The sequence below is a fragment of the Schistocerca gregaria genome, chromosome 8 (genome assembly GCF_023897955.1).
Source record: "Schistocerca gregaria isolate iqSchGreg1 chromosome 8, iqSchGreg1.2, whole genome shotgun sequence".
In the NCBI taxonomy this organism is placed as follows: domain Eukaryota; kingdom Metazoa; phylum Arthropoda; class Insecta; order Orthoptera; family Acrididae; genus Schistocerca; species Schistocerca gregaria.
Genome location: NC_064927.1, coordinates 452,176,734 through 452,192,942, shown reverse-complemented (window position 1 = coordinate 452,192,942; position 16,209 = coordinate 452,176,734).

The following is a 16,209-nucleotide window of genomic DNA, read 5'->3' as shown; positions in this document are numbered from 1 at the left end:
GGCTGAAGTTCAAGACATTAGTCAGGAAGAATCAATACTCTAAGAAGTTGGATACGGAAGTTCTAAGGAATGACGAGATACGTTTGAAGTTCTCTAACGCTATAGATACAGCAGTAAGGAATAGCGCAGTAGGCAACACAGTTGAAGAGGAATGGACGTCTCTAAAAAGGGCCATCACAGAAGTTAGGAAGGAAAACATAGGTACAAAGAAGGTAGCTGCGAAGAAACCATGGGTAACAGGAGAAATACTTCAGTTGATTGATGAAGGGAGGAAGTACAAACATGTTCCGGGAAAATCAGGAATACAGAAATACAAGTCGCTGAGGAATGAAATAAATAGGAGGTGCAGGGATTCTAAGACGAAATGGCTGTAGGAAAAATGTGAAGACATCGAAAAAGATATGATTGTTGGAAGGACAGACTCAGCATACAGGAAAGTCAAAACAACGTTTGGTGACATTAAAAGCAACGGTGGTAACATTAAGAGTGCAACGGGAATTCCGCTGTTAAATGCAGAGGAGAGAGCAGATAGGTGGAAAGAATACATTGAAAGCCTCTATGAGGGTGAAGATTTGTCTGATGTGATAGAAGAAGAAACAGGAGTCGATTTAGAAGACACGGGGCATCCAGTATTAGAATCGGAATTTAAAAGAGCTTTGGAGGACTTACGGTCAAATAAGGCAGAAGGGATAGATAACATTCCATCAGAATTTCTAAAATCATTAGGGGAAGTGGCAACAAAACGATTATTCACGTTGGTGTGTAGAATATATGAGTCTGGCGACATACCATCTGACTTTCGGAAAAGCATCATCCACACAATTCCGAAGACGGTAAAAGCTGACAAGTGCGAGAATTATCGCACAATCAGCTTAACAGCACATGCATCGATTCAAATGGTTCAAATGGCTCTGAGCACTATGGGACTCAACTGCTGTGGTCATTAGTCCCATAGAACTTAGAACTACTTAAACCTAACTAACCTAAGGACATCACACACATCCATGCCCGAGGCAGGATTCGAACCTGCCACCGTAGCAGTCGCACGGCTCCGGACTGCGCGCCTAGAACCGCGAGACCACCGCGGCCGGCACATGCATCGAAGCTGCTTACAAGAATAATATACAGAAGAATAGAAAAGAAAATTGAGAATGCGCTAGGTGACGATATGTTTTTCTTTAGGAAAAGTAAAGGCACGAGAGAGGCAATTTACGGCTAATAATGGAAGTAAGGCTAAAGAAAAATCAAGACACGTTCATAGGATTTGTTGACCTGGAAAAAGCGTTCGACAATATAAAATGGTGCAAGCTGTTCAAGATTCTGAAAAAAGTAGGGGTAAGCTATAGGGAGAGACGGGTCATATACAATATGTACAACAACCAAGAGGGAATAATAAGAGTGGACGATCAAGAACGAAGTGCTCGTATTAAGAAGGGAGTAAGACAAGGCTGTACCCTTTCGCCCCTACTCTTCAATCTGTACATCGAGGAAGCAATGACGGAAATAAAAGAAAGGTTCACGAGTGGAATTAAAATACAAGGTGAAAGGATATCAATGATACGATTCGCTGATGACATTGCTATCCTGAGTGAAAGTGAAGAAGAATTAAATGATCTGCTGAACGGAATGAACAGTCTAATGAGTACACAGTATGGTTTGAGAGTAAATCGGAGAAAGACGAAGATAATGAGAAGTAGTATAAATGAGAACAGCGAGAAACTTAACATCAGGATTGATGGTCACGAAGTCAATGAAGTTAAGGAATTCTGCTACCTAGGCAGTAAAATAACCAATGACGGAAGGAGCAAGGAGGACATCAAAAGCAGACTCGCTATGGCAAAAAAGGCATTTCTGGCCAAGAGAAGTCTACTAATATCAAATACCGGCCTTAATTTGAGGAAGAAATTTCTGAGGATGTACGCCTGGAGTACAGGATTGTATGGTAGTGAAACATGGACTGTGGGAAAACCGGAACAGAAGAGAATAGAAGCATTTGAGATGTGGTGCTACAGACGAATGTTGAAAATTAGCTGGACTAATAAGGTAGGGAATTAGGAGGTTCTACGCAGAATCGGAGAGGAAAGGAATATGTGGAAAACACTGATAAGGAGAAGGGACAGGATGATAGCACATCTGCTAAGACATGAGGGAATGACTTCCATGGTACTAGAGGGAGCTGTAGAGGGCAAAGACTGTAGAGGAAGACAGAGATTGGAATACGTCAAGCAAATAATTGAGGACGTAGGTTGCAAGTGCTACTCTGAGATGGAGAGGTTAGCACAGGAAAGGAATTCGTGGCGGGCCGCATTAAACCAGTTAGTAGACTGATGAAAAAAAAAAAAAGGGAAGGATGGGAAAGGAAGTCGGCCGTGCCCTTTCAAAGGAACCATCCCGGCATTTGCCTGGAGCGATGTTCGGGAAATCACGGAAGACCTAAATCAGCATGGCCGGACGCGGGATTGAACCGTCGTCCTTCCGAATGCTAGTCCAGTGTGCTGACCACTGCGCCACCTCGCTCGGTTTATTCGACGTTTGTTGGACCAGTTCTTGAGTACTGGTTATCAGCTTCGGATCCTCACCAGGCAGGGCTGATGGAAGAGATATAGAAGTTCCAATGAAGAGCAGTCCGTTTCGTCACGGGATCGTTCAATTGCCGCGAGAGCGTTACACAGACGCTCAAAAAACTCCACTGGCAGACGCTACAAGACTGGCGTTGGGCATCACGGAGAGGTTTACTTCTGAAATTTCAAGCGAGCATTTTCCGGGAAGAGTCGGACAACACGTTATTCCTTCCAACATACAAGGGGCGTGCAATACGTATTGGAACACACTTTTTTTCTCGTCTTATTTAGGTTGAAAAATTTTTGGATTTGTTGAGGTACACTGCGTAATATTAGCGCTTCAGCCCGTATGGTTCAAAAATGGCTCTAAGCACTATGGGTCATCAGTCCCCTAGAACTTAGAACTACTTAAACCTAACTAACCTAAGGACATCACACACATCCATACAGGAGGCAGGATTCGAAACTGCGACCGTAGCAGCAGCTCTCTTCCGGAGTGAAGCACCTAGAACCGCTAGACCACATTGACCGGCTCAGCCCATATAGTTTTATGCAGTTCCGATGGTTGGCAGCGCTACAAGTGCCCTTCAAAACTGCGTCTGTAACGCAGGTGCGTTCCAAGCACAGAGCTGCTATTTGGTTTCTTTTGGGGACACCAGAGCATCGCAGATATTCACAGCCGCTTGCAGACCGTCTACTGGGACCTGGCAGTGGACAAAAGCACGGTGAGCCGTCGGGTGAGGCGTCTACCATCACAGCAACAAGGTCGGCCGTCCGATCTACTGCGTGCCGGCCGCGCGCAGCTGTGACTCCTGCAACGTCGGAACGTGCGGACACACTCATTCGAGGTGATCACAGGTTACAATCAAAGACCTCGCTGCTCAACTCGACGGCTCTGTTGTTAGTGCTGACACAACCGCCCACCAGCTGAGGGAGTCCAAGGTGTGTGCACCCGTTGGGTCTTGCCACCCGGCAGAAGACCATGAAGAGAAACGAAGGACCATCTGTGAAGAGTTGTTTGCGCTTTAAGAGGCTGATCGGAACAATTTTTATCGATCATCATCATATGCGATGAAACATGGATTCGTCACTTCGAACCGGGAACAAAACCGCAATTAAAGGAGTGGCGCCATAGCACCTCTCCTCCGGAGAAAAGTTTTAAAAACGCTCCCTCAGCCGGTGAAGTCGTGGCGACGTTCGTCTGGTACTCTGAAGGGGCTATTTTGTTATCGACTCGGAAGGAAACTGAAGAAACGACTTCAGTATGTTAGTCGCGACAAAAATGCAAATGAACTTTTGCTTCCGCATGACAACCCAAGGCCTCACACAAAGTGGCGCGCCTGAGAGGGGCTCAAGAAACTTCAGTGGACCTTCCTCATTCACCCTACAGCCCTGATCTCTAACCTGCCAACTTCCATCCGATTGGCCCAATGAAGGAAACACTCACTGCACGGGAAGGAATACGTGGATGGTGGGGAGAATAGTGTTGCAGCAAGACGCTGGCCCCCAATCCGACCAGTAGAGTAGAGTTTTGCCATGCGAATATATAGGCCATCCAGTAAGGTAGCGTAAGGGCGTCGCATTGAACCGAGATTATGTTGGAAAATAGGTGTTTGTAGCTAAAGAAATGCGGAATAATATGGTGTTATAGAATGTCGAATAAAACCAACCTGCTTTCAGAAAAAAAAATCGGTTGCATTACTTACTGAACGCCCCTCGTACATCTAACGAAATGACCACAAAGAGAAAAATCGGGAAATTAGAGCTAATACAAAGATTTACACATAGTAATTTTTCCCATGCGCCGTTCCAGTAAACGAAGAGTGGAAGGGGGATCAGTTAATGATACCAGAAGTACCCTTCACCACACACCAATAGGTGGCTGGTGGAGTACGATGTGGAGCAGGGGTCTCCAAACTGCAAACCAGCCCGTGTTAGATGGCCCACCAAATATTTGAGGTTGTGCCTATACTGCCAACAACTGAGTTTCGAGGCCTATCGTGACCAATACACCGCGACGTTGTCGGAGCTCTATCTTTACAAAGCGGAAGGTCATTGTTAAACTTGTGGCTATCCAAATAATGCACATTGGTTTGTTGCTGACTCCACCACAAAATACTGACATCCCCACTGCTCTTCAAAAATTCTACATTCACTGTCAACCTTTCGTTTTTTTTTCCATATTTGCACAGAACTTCACAAAAGATTGTAACCTGAAAATAAAATTGTGCTATTTAATACTAGTAAAACTAGGGAGTAGTCTGCCTAAAGAAACTGCAATGAATTTATTTTTAAGGTACTTTAATCAGCAAATTAAATACAATTACACTGTAGTTCCAATAAAAATACAGTGAAAAAAAAAACACTCAAATTGTGCTATACGTATTTCGATTTTCAGATTTTCCTTGTCTCTTCGAATTCAAACTTTGAATTGTCCCACGCTTCGTCGTCTCAGCTACTAGTACAGAGCATAAAACGCTAAAAAAAAAGGGAGACACTCGCAACATAGACATAATCACGCAACATAATCACGCAACAGAACTCTGCTACTCGCTACGAGACTACAAACTAAACTTATTGTTGCGCCGCTTGAAATAACAGTGGGTTGACATACACTACCTCTGTTACGTCTTCCAGTAATAGTGTTGCTAACAATGATTTTGAGATTTCGTTAACTTTGCAGGACGCTTTCGTGAAGAATGTGCAGTGACATACTTTTTTGTCGGTGAAATTCGCCAGAATAAAATACACCAGAATTTCGGTCAGGTACGTCCACCAATAAAAATTATGTAATTAAATAAAAATCGCAGTTCGTTTTACTGGTAGGTATTCCCACAACCTTAGATTTTTGCGGTTTCATCTTTCCTTTAGCCTTACATTACGGTGATCATGGAGTGCTAGGTTGCTTTAATCCCACTAGGTAGATCTTGGCCCGCGGACTAAAAAGTTTGGAGACCCCTGATGTAGAGATACATGTCGAACATACGCTAAACGTATAAAAAATAAAGGGAAATACCTGACGGTGCATCTGCCGAGCATGCAGGAGGCCACAGCAGCAGAAGACGAGCCGATCAGCCATTCAAACGTTGTGCACAAAATGAGATCACAAGCTCTGTCAGGAACCGGTGAAACAGCCGTCAACGCTACGCGTCCACCTTAATCACTCGTTTACCTCGAGAGACTCTGCAAGCCGCGCCTGCTCTGCCCCGGTCCTCCAGACAGAGCTCGTAGTGAGGAGCGCAGCACAGGGTGCTGCAGCACAAAGCGGCCACGGCGACCCCGCCTGCGGGTTCTGCCCCACAAAGAAACCCGGCCGGCAGGTTTCCCGCTACAAAGAAACCCCCGCCTCGGCCCGAGAGCCGGCAGTTAGCGGAGGCCCTCAGCCCCGGGCGTCCTGCTATACAAGACCTCCCACCCCTACCCCTACCCCTCCCCCCTGCGACCTCCTTACTGCACAGTGGTACAAAAGCTGCAGGCTACCATCTCTTGGCCAAGACCGCAGTCTGTCTCTTCCAGCAATGCCGGTGACCCGTACTTTACAACACTGGCAGCATTATCCTCTAGCACATGGTTCCCAAACTTGGTAAAGTTACCCCCTGAGGGGGTGAAATAGAACTTTATTAAAGGTAAAAACGAAAGGGTTCAATTCTATTTCAATCACGAAACTAAATTATTTTTTTAAAAAAAATCATTACTTACATCAAATTTTGTACGTCTATAACAATGTTTACAAAAGTTATCAATAATTAATTTTCAGAATGAAGAAAAATTTACGCTACCAGTCACAATAAAATAAATATCTCAAAGTTCAAGAACAGAAGACTGAAATAATAAAAGAATACAAATATCTCGGAGAATGGATTAGTTGGAATGCTGGGGAAAGCAGAGCAACGGAATCCAGAAAAAATAAAATTGAATTGGCCTTCCAACTAACAAGAAATCCCTTTCATGGGGGTCCAAAATTACACATTGCAAGACAGTGTACGCAGCAGAAACACTGAATATGAATTTCAAAGGCCAAATGGAGAAACCCGAGCTAAAGGAAATAAAAATTTTAAGAAAAATCATTGGGCCAAAATTTCAAGACGATAAGATTATATACAACAAAGATGAAACACTCTATAAGAAAATTGAAAACCTTTCAAATACTATGCGAAAAAGGAGAATAAATTTTTATGGTCATCTTCTCAGAATGAATTCCAACAGATTAACTAAACAAATTTTTGACTTCTTCCGTAACTGAAAAACGAAGCCCAACTGGTTTAAAGAAACTGACAAAGACCCAGTGGAATTAAAGATTTCAGAAAATTCACTTATTGATTGACCTGCTAAATTAATTACTAAAGATGAAAACATAAGGTTCCAAGACAAATCTACGCAAAAGTCCAAACCCTTCATCTCGTAAGAAGGGAGGAGAAGAAGATCAGAAAGAATGAAGAACAACGCACAAAGAAATGATTGATCCATTGTACTCCCGAAGAGGGTGAAAGAAGAAGAAGAAAATAACATTTATTCGTCACAAGATCTAATTCGGGCTTCTGCCCATTCTCAGGTATTTATACATTCATATACACGTTTGTATTGCTGGATATCGATATAGATGAAGTATCCTCATTATAATTATGCAGTGGTGACAGTTTTCGTCAAAGAAAACCCACATGTTTGTATGTAAACACAGTGCATATCACGAGTTCACGACACAGTAGTGAAATTTGCATCTAAAATTCAAGAACACTGAAACATGGACGTTAAATGGTAACAAATGAGCAACAGAGTGGAAAAAATGTCAACACACTACAATAATAAGAAAGCAGATGGCAGCTATAAGAGTCGAGGGACATGAAAGGGAAGCAGTGGTTGGGAAGGGAGTGAGACAGGGGTGTAGCCTCTCCCTGATGCTATTCAAGCTGTATATTGAGCAAACAGTAAGGGAACAAAAGAAAAGTTCGGAGAAGGTATTAAAATCCATGGAGAAGAAATAAAAACTTTGAGGTTCGCCCATGACATTGTAATTCTGTCAGAGACAGCAAAGGACTTGGAAGAGCAGTTGAACGGACAGTGTCTTGAAAGGAGGGTATAAGAGGAACACCAACAAAAGCAAAATGAGGATAATGGAGTGTAGTCGAATTAAGTCAGGTGATGCTGAGGGAATTGGATTAGGAAATGAGACACTCAAAGTAGTAAAGGACTTTTGCTATTTGGGGAGCACAATAAATGATGATAGTCGAAGTAGGGAGGATATAAAATTTAGACCTGCAATGGAAAGGAAAGCGTTTCTGAAGAACAGAAATTTGTTAACATCGAGTATAGATTTAAGTGTCAGGAAGTCGTTTCTGAAAGTATTTGTATGTAGTCATGTATGGAAGTGAAACATGGACGATAAATAGTTTAGACAAGAAGAGAATACCAGCTTTCGAAATGTGGTGCTACAGAAGAATGCTGAAGATTAGATGGGTAGATCACATAACTAATGAGGAGGTATTGAATAGAATTGGGGAGGAGTTTGTGGCACAACTTGACAAGAAGAAGGAACCGGTTGGTAGGACATGTTAGGAGGCATCAAGGGATCACCAATTTAGTACTGGAGGGCAGCGTGGAGGGTAAAAATCGTAGAGGGAGACCAAGAGATGAATACACTAAGCAGATTCAGAAGGATGTAGGCTGCAGTAGGTACTGGGAGATGAAGAAGCTTGCACAGGATGGAGTACCATGGAGAGCTGCATCAAACCAGTCTCAGGACTGAAGACCACAACAACAACAACAACAACAACAACTTCATCTTTATTGATCTCCATCAATATAAAGATGTACATGAATGTGTAGACACCTGAGGATAGGCACAAACCCGAAACTGGTCGCGTGATGAATAAATAATGTTTTATTGTGACTGGTAGCGCAAATTTTTCTACACCCTGTAAAAGAACAGTCACGGATTTCAACAGCATCCACTATGGATTTATTTATTATTTTGAGCTTTTCCTCATTACAGAAGGTTATCTCCAACATAATAATTTACTCGGAAATAAACGTTCTTAAACTATATCCACTATGGATAAAATTCATTTAATTTTTATTTCTTGTGTGTGTATGTGTGTTGTTGCTGTAGGGTGAGAAACAGCTGAGGTCATACTTTGCATGTGACCGTGTCTTAACTTAAAATCGTCCATTACCGAATAAATGTGAAATCGATAATACTCAGAGAGAAGCCAACTGAAGTAGAGGGATAGCTAAAATCGAACACTTCCTCTTTGAGTATGTTGCTGAAACGCTTCAAAATTAAATTTCCTTCGCCTTATTGCTTCGACGAATAAAAAGTAAAACGCGATCTACAGCTCGTGCTGTATCTGCTAAAATACCTAATAATTCATATGCCAAACGTACATTAAAACGTAAACGGGTATAAAATCGCCATTGGGTCAGAAAATGGCGCATTGTCAATCTTCGGCTGCAGCAAGCTCAGATTGGTGCAGGATCCCCACTTAACAAATGACGGTGACTGAAACGACAGTCCCCAACACGCAGGCGAGCTAAAAGTATCACCTCGGGGCGAGAGGAAGTCGTCCACGCCGACTGAAGGTGTTTAGTTTCTCGGGGTTCGGTCCCATGTAGAGAAGACCAGTGTTCATAGCAGAGGGACAAATGTTCCGAAGTGTAGCAACACAGAGATCAACAGCTAAAAGACCCAGGTAGTCGGACTGCAGGCTTTGCAGCGGCATCGGCAGCTTCGTTCCCCGACACTCCGATGTGACCAGGGACCCACATGAAGATCTCGTTGGCTCCATCATCAGCGAGCGTGCGAACGAAGGCATTCTTGGATTCGTTGTACTAAGGGGTGGTATATCTGAAGCCCTCCGCTGGAGGGCACTAAGTGAAACGGAACACAGACACAATTGAGAAGCCTGTATTGGGTTGGGTTGTTTGGGGGAAGAGACTAAACAGCGAGATCATCGGTCTCATCCGATTAGGGAAGGAAGTCGGCCGTGCCCTTTCAGAGGAACCATCCCAGCATTTGCCTGGAGCGATTTAGGGAAATCACGGAAAACCTAAATCGGGATGGCCGGACGCGGGATTGAACCGTCGTCCTCCCGAATGCGAGTCCAGTGTGCTACTACTGCGCCACCTCGCTCGGTGAGAAGCCTGTGTCATGTGATGAACTGGGTGGCCTGATAGAGGGCGGAAAGCTCTGCAGTAAAAATCGAGCACTGGTCTACAAGCCGGTATCTTAAATGTTTGTTACCAATGACACCACGGTCGGTCTCAGAGGCACCAGTGTAGGCGACTGTGCTGACTCCAGGTCGCGTGCAGAATTCGAGGAAGTTACAGCGTTAGGTCGAATTTAGAGTAATGTGCCTCGGAAGCGAACTAAGTCCAAGATGGGCGCGGACCTCAGCACGAAGCCAAAGCGGCGAAGGACTCTTACCCATCGGAAACGTGGCAGGTGAAGTATGGTTAAGCTTCCGAAGCAGTACACGAAAGCGAACTCCGAGAGGCAATAAAGAAATTGCGCTTATCCCGTACTGGCGGTCAAGGGAGACATCAAACGAGGACGCATTGGATGGATGGTTGGGCACAGAAGACAGGCGCCACGCGTGACTGCTGAGGAGAGCGCTTTTGGTAGAAGTGGCCTTTCCCGGAAGAACGTTGCCACCGGCCTACAGGGGCACCGAAAATGTGGTGTCGTGGGGTTTGCTACCGTGGGGTTTCCTACGAGCAGTGGCACACTAAAGCTGTCAGAGGCCCGGGCCGGCAAAACAAATCGAGGCTCCCCTTGCCGCCCCCTCCCACCGTCCTCACCACACAGGATTTCTCCGAGAGTTTCAAACGCAAACGGAAGGATGTCCCACATTGCTTCTCATCTTCATTTTGTGCCGTGATAATTTAAAAGGTATAACGTTAGTTTACGTAAAACTGAAAGTGACTGCTCTCGTAATCTCGTTACTATTATTTAATAGCTATCTTGTCCCTTATACGACAGAAGTCATTACATGATTTTTGTTGTTCGAATCTATTTTTATGTTTAGCAACTAAGTCGGCATAGAGTGAGCGGGGTGTATAAAAATGAATTCCTATTTAACCAACCAAGAGGAAGGTCACTGCCTACATAAAACTTCGTTCAGTGCATGGTGGAGGGTACTTTACTTACGGATTTCAACAAAAGCCACAGTGTTGCTCCGATCTTGATGCAATTTTATTCTTCAAAACAAGGGGAACCTCACCGTATACGTGAAATTTCATACGGTGAATGGCGGAGGGTACCTTACAACAGAATTATATGCCGTTTGACTGATCAGCTTGGGAGTTGTCTCATGTATGTATGTATGTTTTTGTGGGGGAGCCATTTACACAAGCCAACGTATGCTGGCTGGCGGATGTTAGATAAATTCGACATCATTTCGTCAATCAGCATGAAAGTTGGCAGATATACGTATTTTTTCATCGCTGGGGAAAGAGGAAATGGCATGACGGAGGCGGAGGAGGAGATATACGGAGAGAGGAGAACGTGGTACGGTTGAGGAGGGGGGAGGAGGTGGATCCAGAGAAGTGAGAGAGGCAGATTAAAAGAGAGAGGGAGCAGCAGGTAGGCAGATAAACAGAGAAAGGGGGAGGTGATTAATGACTAATGGAACACTGTAATAAATATATAAATTAAGGGTGTTATTGTGAATTTGACGTACTATTAGAAAAAGTGTAGGAGGGGGTGGACAGAGACGGGAAGATGGATGGAGAAGGAGAGGAAGATGGAGAGGAGGAGGAGGAAGTGTTGTAAGAGAGGGGGGGGGGGGGAGGGCAGATGGAGGAGATGGAAAGAGAGACGGATGGGCGGAAGGAGGAGGTGGATAGAGAGACGACATAGGACTAAATGGACAAGAGAGATGAGGGAAGAGGGCATGAACTGGTATAAAACTGGTATCAATAAATATCCGGGCAACGCCGGGTTTACAGTTAGTAATTAGATAAAGATTTACGCGACAATGGGCGTATTCATCTGAAAGAAATTACAAAGTATTTCCCTATGGTTAGACGCGACGTATAAAGTCTCGATAACTATTGTTCTTGATGTCTACAGACTATAAAATTCGTTGCTTAATGTAGATGAAATTTCATCTTTATAAAATGAACTACAAAATAATCAGCTGAAAAATGCTCCTGTTGGAGCACAATAGAGGCAAATATGATCGTGTTTAAAAGTGTATGACAGAAAAGTACGCAACCAGCTGACTGAGTCTTCATTCCGCCTTCCTCACCAAAAATTCTGGAAGCTTCACTAAACGAGTGACCATGTTATGTAAGAAATTTACTAAGTAAAATTTCAGTTTTCTTGAGATAAAAATTCAATAAATAGCAGATTGTGTATTAGAACTTAAGAAATACCGTTAAAGCGTACTTTTGTGAATGAGATCCGCCAAACACAAAAAATTAGTTTCGCATGACATACACGACAAAACACCAGACTCGGCAAGTTAACATTGCGAAATTATTGATGCTGATCGACGACGACACTGTTTGAGAAACGGTGACAACAGCTGCACTGAGGATGAGCGACTGGGGTAGGCAAGCTGGGTGGGAGGCTCAGTTCGCAAACACCTCGTTAGGGAACAGGTTGCTCTGGACAGCTTCGCTACCTGCTGCACCCTTGTAGGAAACCCCATGTAGCCGAAAATGTGGTGCCCGTCACCTTTCTAGCGGTGTAGATCGGCGTGCAGTGATATACGTCGTTTCTGTTCGTGGGATCTTAGTTGCCAGTGTCAGTTAACTTTGTATACTTACTGATATACTTCGATATCCGGAAGTGATGGATAATCGTCCATCATCGCAAGAAAATGTGCAGAATACAAGGAAGAAGAGGTATTTGCAGAGTAACGAGCGTTCGATCGTCTCTAACGTTATTACAGCTTGTAATAAAGAGGCGACCCAAAAAGAACTGTTGGTTAACATTACCAGTCCCAAACAAAGGGCTGCAATTTATGCAAATGTCGGCCTCGTCCAATAGGACGCGTAAGGAAGGAACGCGAAAATAACCCGCATGGTTTAGTGGAAACGCCACGAAGGAAAACTAATAATTTTGGGAGGAAACCGAGCGTTGTAGTAAGTTTCAAAATCACGTAAAACGTTTGATGCTTATGGAACACTAAATCTCCATCTCGGTCACTATTCACCTGATTCTAAGACATACTGCTTAAAACATGTGCGCAATAGCTATTCTAAACACTGCTAAAACTTTCTTCGAAACATGTACATCGATTCTCGACTTCTAAGCTGAAAGCTTGACATACGGGGTGCGTTCACATATTAATTTTTATTTTTTGGTAAGAACTTTACTTGTTGATCTACAGCAATGTTATCCCATTCAAAATATTCACCATTACATACTATACACTTGTGCCAGTGCTTTTCCAATTTCCAAAACACTTTAGGAACTGATTGACGACTCCATGGAGTGCTGCGTGCACAACGACCATATATGTTAAATTAAAAGGAAAGCAGGCGTTGGCCGTAATATTGTAAAAAAAGTGGGTCAAATGGCTCTGAGCACTATGCGACTTACCTTCTGAGGTCATCAGTCACCCAGAACTTAGAACTAATTAAACCTACCTAACCTAAGGACATCACACACATCCATGCCCGAGGCAGGATTCGAACCTGCGACCGTAGCGGTCGCTCGGCTCCAGTCTGCAGCGCTTAGAACCGCATGGCCACTCCGGCCGGTGTAATATTCATTATTGATGGCACTTAACAACCAAAACTGAGAGCGACCAGGTTTGGTTATTGATAACTTGATACCAGTCTCCGAGTTTAATTTGTGCATATCAGCACTGAAGATGATTGCTATGTGATCGAAAATCGGTTCTACCATCAATAAAACTTCAATATTACGGCCAACGCTGACTTTCCTTTTAATTTACTTTAGGAACTGTTTCTTGGGGATGGTTTATAGGTCTCGTAACTGCGCATTTTTAATCTCATCCATGCTTGTAAAACTGTTGCCTTTTAAGGCCTGCTTTGAAATACGTATGCCGCTTGGATGCCCTCTACTCACTCATAACAGGCTCACCAAAAGCAATATTCAACACACACTTTATTCCATTCCTATAAAAAATTCAATACAGATACACTAATCTATTTCATACAAAACAAATAATCGTTGATGCTACCAAAACAGATGTTACCTTTTTGACATCTGACAACAGAGTAAATACCCAATATGAATAACATTGTACGCACACTTTTGGACATGTTTACGAAGACAGTGACCAAAAGTAATGCAAATCGGACAAATACAATATACAAAATTGTAAATTTCTGCTTACTTTTTAAACAATCTTCGTGTTGGAAGAATTGTTAGGTTTCCATGCAGTCCTTCAAAGAAAACTTCTACCTTTTAGTAGACACACAAAGCAAGAACAAGCCTTAAATTCTACAGATTGAGTCCATTATATGGTATTCATCTTACGAATAGCAATAGAGGAACATATATTCACATGAACAGGCATTCGGTTCTATGTTTGTAATAGAATCCTGATTTCCATTCTTATATTAACTGCCGTCTGCTTCACATCTGCTGTGCAGCAAGCTTCGTTAATTTAAGTATTAACTGTATTTTTCTCACTTGTCACTTCTTCTTCCTAGTGATTTTGCTTTTAGGAAGCTTTAATTTTCGAGTGCTAGTGATAGTGTGTCCATAGATTTCGTGTTTGTTTTGAATACAGTCAGAGAGAGTCCCTTTAGTCAGCCATAGTGCCAGTAGTGCTAGTGTTTGTTTCGAATACAGTCCAGAGGCAGGTAGTGCTATTTTCATTGTTTTCAACAAGAAGTGTCTAGTAACCACAGTTTAGTCAGCTATCAGCCCCCTTTAGTGAATTAGCAGTCTAGTTAAAAGTTGATCAACTCTCTACAGTAAATTGATTTCTTAGGATGGATAGGATGCAGTGTACTGCAGTGTGACTGCAGTGTACCGACGCAGGAGGAGCTGGCCACTGTTCGCGAACAGCTGAACGTGTTGATGGCCGCGGTCAGCCGTCTTCAGGCTGCTGCCTCAGAGTGTAGCGGCAGTGGGGAGTCTGGTGCGTCGGAAGGTACACCCCAGGTGTTACATGCTTCATCCACTGTCCCTGCTGTCGAGACATCTTCGCGGGTACCGGGCGCGGTTGGGCCACCCTCTCCCCAAGGGGCGCGGCGTGTTCAGCGGCGTTCGTAAACAGTAATGAAATTCTAAATTCAAATTGGAATGTATACCGCAGAGACAGGCTGCACAGTGAAAGGGGAGGCGTGTTTATAGCGATAAAAAGTAAAATAATATCGAAGGAAATTGACGGAGATCCGAAATGTGAAATAATTTGGGTGAAGCAAGCTCAAACATGGTAATTGAATGTCTATGTAGGCCTCCTGGCTCAGCAGCTGTTGTGGCAGAGCACGCGACGGAAAAGTTGGAAAATAATTCGAGAAGATTTCCCGACTATTTTATAGTTCTGAGTGGAGATTTTAATTTGCCAGATACAGAGTGGGAAACTCAAACGTGGCAGGGACAAAGAATCCAGTGAAATTTTTTTTAAGTGCATTATCTGAAAACTACTTTGAGCAGTTAAACAGAGAACCGACTCGTGGCGATAACATATTAGACCTTCTGGTGACAAACAGATCCCAACTATTTGGAACAGTTAACGCATAACAGGGAATCAGCGATCATAAAGCGGTTACTGTATCGATAATTTCAGCCGTAAATAGAAATACTAAAAGACGCAGGAAGATTTTTCTGTTTAGCAAAAGTGACAAAAAGCAGATTTCAGAGTACTTGACGGCTCAACACAAAAGTTTTGTCTTAAGTACAGATAGTGTTGAGGATCAGTGGACAACGTTCAAAACCATCGTAGAATATGCATTAGATGAGTATGTGCCAAGTAAGATCGTAAGAGATGGAAAAGAGCCACAGTGGTTCAACAACAGAGATAGAAAACTGCTGCAGAAGCAAAGAGAACTTCACAGCAAACATAAACATTGCCAAAGCCTTGCAGAAAAACAAAAATTACGCGAAGCGAAATGTAGTGTGAGGAGGGCTATGCGAGAGGCTTTCAATGAATTCGAAAGTAAAGTTCTATGTACTGACTTGGCAGAAAATCCTAAGAAATTTTGGTCCTATGTCAAAGCGGTAGGTGGATCAAAACAAAATGTCCAGACACACTGTGACTAAAATGGTACTGAAACAGAGGATGACAGACTAAAGGCCGAAATACTAAATGTCTTCTTCCAAAGCTGTTTCACAGAGGAAGACTGCACTGTAGTTCCTTCTCTAGATTGTCTTCCGGATGACAAAATGGGAGATATCGAAATAGACGATCAAGCTCATGACGACTCCTGAACATAAAAACTTTCATACATCGGCGAATCTTTACGAGTCCACATTACAACGGAGACGCGTTCAGGCTTGCCTCCCCCACGCCAGTTCTCCATGAACTCATTGCACAAACCCACGCCCACCAACTAACTTAAAAGAAGGCAAGAAATATGTTACATTTCCGATCTTCCAAAGAGTCAGTGCAGTCAAACTGCGATAAACTTCAAAAAATGGTTCAAATGGCTCTGAGCACTATGGGACGTAACGGCTGAGGTCATCAGTCCCCTAGAACTTAGAACTATTTAACCTAACTAACCT